This window comes from Crocodylus siamensis, chromosome 9 (assembly GCF_052110815.1).
Source record: "Crocodylus siamensis isolate JL-2025a chromosome 9, ASM5211081v1, whole genome shotgun sequence".
Taxonomy (NCBI): Eukaryota; Metazoa; Chordata; order Crocodylia; family Crocodylidae; genus Crocodylus; species Crocodylus siamensis.
The window spans coordinates 7,188,740-7,192,839 of record NC_143403.1 but is presented as its reverse complement, the minus strand read 5'-3'; the positions used below and the strand labels follow the sequence as shown (position 1 = coordinate 7,192,839).

Below are 4,100 nucleotides of genomic sequence, written 5' to 3'. Positions count from 1 at the left end.
GTTACTCAACAAATACTGTAATTTTAAGCAGTTGCCTCTTGCTAAAGCTCTCTACCCAGATGGATGTTGGGCTAGTCAGCTAGCTTGCTCCCCTTGACTGGATCTTCAGCTACAAGTGGCTTGCTCATTTTGTATCCTTTCTGCAGTGGGAAGCTGGAGGTCCTTGTCTTTTTTGTGATTCTTGCAGTCTGGGTGATGATGTTGGGAGTTTTCCTTAGCTCTGGGTGGACTGGGTTTCCAGGGGCTAGAGTTCCTACATCTTTTAGGAGCAGCAGGGCAGATGGAGATAGTCATGCTCTCCTAGCTGAGCTTGTAAATCAGCCTTCTTCTCATAGATTGATTTTGAGGGACAGGATCTGCTGGCTTCCTCTGAAGTGGGGAATAGGAAGAGTTAGTGCATCTGAGCCTCCCAGCTCAACCTCGTGTTCTGCTATGAATGTCTGCTGTGGACATGGTCTACAGCTGGGAAATCAACCTGGATGATGAAGATGGCTGGAAAAAGACCCCACTCCAACCACTTCCACCAAAGAGAGAGGAATGGAGACACAAGAGAGAAAAATCCCAGGGAGCTCTCAGCTGGTAGCACTGAGTGCTAATCTGCTTCTAGTTCATGACACCTACTGTTTCCTAGTCTCTTGGAGCCACAGCTCCTATCACTTGTAACACGAGAATGATCTTATTCCTATTTTTGCTCTCTCCTATTGAGATTGTAAGTCCTTCTGAGCAGGAGGTCTGTATTAAATGTATGCATGAAGTACTCGGCACAGCAGGGACCTCCAAACCGGACTGTAGAACGACAGCAGCAGCACCAAACTAACACTGACGCAGCTGGAGAATATACATTTGGATTAATTCATTTTTAAGATTTATTCTCAATATGGTAGGCTGTGCTAAGCTATTCAGGCAGTTCACAGGGCTTGATTTTATAAGGCACTTGCCAGTTGAATTAGGTAGTGAGCAAAGGAACCGTAACACAACGACTGGGGTGACATGCACTTAGAACATAAGCATTTCTTTTCCAGCTTTTTTTGCAGGCACCATGAACATCCAGGAATATTTCACCAGAATTTCTTACAAAGGCCCCAGTGAAAACCTGGACTTGGAGACTTTAACTGCAATCTTCCAGCACCACATCCGGGCTGTGCCCTTTGAGAACCTCAGCATCCACTGCGGGGAAACCATTGCGCTGGAGTTAGAAGCAGCGTATAACAAAATAGTGAGGAGGAATCATGGTGGCTGGTGCTTGGAAAGTAACCAGCTGTTGTTCTGGGCTCTGACAACCCTGGGATTTAATGTCACTCTTCTGGGAGGAAAAGTGTACGACCCAGACGACAAGGCATATGCTGATCATCTGAATCACCTTCTGTTAAAAGTGGCCCTTGCTGACAAATCCTACATTACGGATGGCGGGTTTGGGGCGGTCTATCAAATGTGGGAGCCCATGGAGCTGATTTCTGGGAAAGATCAGCCTCAGACTCCTGGCACCTTTCGCTTTCTGGAAGAGAAGGGGACCTGGCACCTGGAGAAGAGAAAAAGACAGGCATACTTTCCCAGCCCTGGCCACTCGAAGGTTCATCTGCTGCAAACAAATCACTACAGTAAGGTTTACATCTTTACCCTTGAGCCACGAGAGATAGAAGATTTCAGGGCCTTGAATGTGGATGGCCAGACATCTCCAGATTTTGTGTTGGTACGAAAGCCCATCTGCAGCCTCCAGACCACCAGCGGGATGCGGACCTTAATTGGGTAGAGATATACTGAGATAAAATACAATTACAGGGACAACATGGATCTCATAGAAGCCACAATTCTTCCCGATGAAGAGGTGGAGAAGACACTGAAAGACAAATTCAATATTACCCTAGGTAAGAAACTTCAACCAGTGAATAGAGGCAAGTCATCTGTATTTCACCACTTGGCCAGACTCTAATCCTACGGGGTAACATCGGAAAGAATATCTCTCAGCATCCAGTTGATTTCAAATCACCTAAGGCCTATGTTATCACTTTTCATCGTGGGTAATGAGAAGGATGGCACATAGTCATGCCACTGTAGGAAAAAGAAATGTTGATTCTCACAGCTCCACTTCCTTCCCTGCTTCTTCCTTTGCCCCAGGTGTGTATACCAGTTACAATTTGCTTCCTACTTGGGCCAAGCTCGGCTGCACTGGCTGTTGCACTGGGAAATGAAGGCAAGTCTTTGCCTATTCTCTGCTTCTCCTTCCATACAACTGCCCAAGGAATATCAATGCAGAAAGACCATGCAAGCCCCTGCTACACTTGAATGATAGGGCACAGTGTTTCTTAAATCTGCTGGTTCCCACCTGTGGCTCTGCGTCAACACATTGCGCATCAGGGATTTAGACCCAGCTCACGGCCAAACTAAAACATTAACTTACTGCCACGTTTGCAGTCTGAAAAGGAGACAGCTAATGGGACGTTTATTGACCTGCTACTGAGTCTTGACACAGCCTCCAAGGCTCTTCATGGCCTGAGCATGTAGGGACACCTGTGGGACCAATTTTGATGGAAATGACAGCATTTATAAAAAAATATAAATTAAGCCTGATTTTTAAAACCATTTTCACTGATAGAATTAACTCAGATTTTCCCCAGTTAAAAGACTCATGACGATTAATTTTCATTAGTCAATATATTTTTCAAAATTGTTTGTTTGGTGAGAAATATTTTAGGATTACCTGACTTTTAAAATACGATTGCTGCTCCATTGTTGCTGTGGTGGGCACATTTCATCTGAATCAACAGCCATTGTATATATTGCTTTTAAATTGGGGTCACTGTCTTGCAAAACCTCACTTGTGAACTGTCAATACGTAAGTCAATGGAGTTACTTTCCTGTATAAGGAGCACCAATGTTTGCTGTTTTAATTGATCCGCTGTTCGGAGATGTTACAAGTGAAAATCCAGGGAGTAAAATCGTTGTTTTTAATAAATTTAAAAAAGAACGTCCAGCTAAATCTTTGCACTAAAATCGACCAGAATATCAGCTTTCTTTCCCCTGGGACCTTTATCAGAGACTCCTTCCTTTAAGGGTATATGAATCCCGTAGCGAATAGGTATTATGCCGTATTACTACAGTTTGTGGTGTCATTTAAAAGACACAACTGGCATATCAAGCTGTCATCATTTTAATGTGGTTAAAGAAACAAATGTGAAATATTGCCTCTCGGCAGAATAATGTTCCCTCTCCTATGACCGGACCAAGAGCTTAGCTGTTCCAATAGGTTTGTCCCAAAGTCCAATTAACAATGCCCCATTACACATAATATTCTAAGGGAATTAGTCAAGGGACCGCAAACAGTTCCTCCAGTAGATACAGATTTATCTCAATCCTTACAACATCCCTGTGGGAAGGGAAGTGCTGCTACTCCTAATTTACAGCTGGGACATTAAGGTGGAGAAAGACCAAAGTCCCCAGCGCTCAAAGGCTCCCCACAAAGGTGATACAGTCGTCTACCCTGGCGATCTTCAAAAAGCATCTTGACACCCATCTTGCTGGGGTCGTCGGGCGGTCTTTCCTGCCCAAGTGTAGGGGGCTGGACCCGGCGATCTGTAAGGTCCCTTCCAGCCCCTAACAGCTATGAAACTATGAAGGGCATGGGTGGTTCCATAGTGACTGCAGGCAGGGCAATAGGAGCGGGATTACTTGTGCAGAACCACTGGCTCCTTTGGTCACATTCCCAAACACAGGCGCAGGGAACCACCCAAAAGTGCCTGACAGCGGTCCTATCTCAAGGAGCTCCTTGCTCCGTCTGTCACGCTCACTGCAGCCTGTTGCCTGCTTTTTGCTTAACGTGCCCTCAGCAGGCAGAATCCTAAATCAGAGCTGTAACTTTGAGATCCTCTAACTTCAGCGAGAGCTGGGTACAGAATCCCCACTGATGACTAGTCAGGCCCCAGACTTCGATGTCAACAGGTGCGGAGCTGGATACCTCCACTCCTTTAGAAAGCCGAGCCCAGGAATTTGGCCTCGGAAAATAAGAACTGAGCTCTTAGTTCAGACGTTGCTGCTGTGGTCAGCGGATGAGAGACTTTGGGGAATCAGGAGGGAGCTTTCAATCCAGAGCCAGTTAGCACAGG

The 4,100-nt window shown here is 45.7% G+C and overlaps 1 pseudogene; it reads left to right on the top strand.

Moving 5' to 3' along the window:
• Positions 1–891: 891 nt before the first annotated feature.
• Positions 892–1,930, top strand: LOC149857089 (arylamine N-acetyltransferase, pineal gland isozyme NAT-3 pseudogene; annotated as a pseudogene).
• Positions 1,931–4,100: the final 2,170 nt, after the last annotated feature.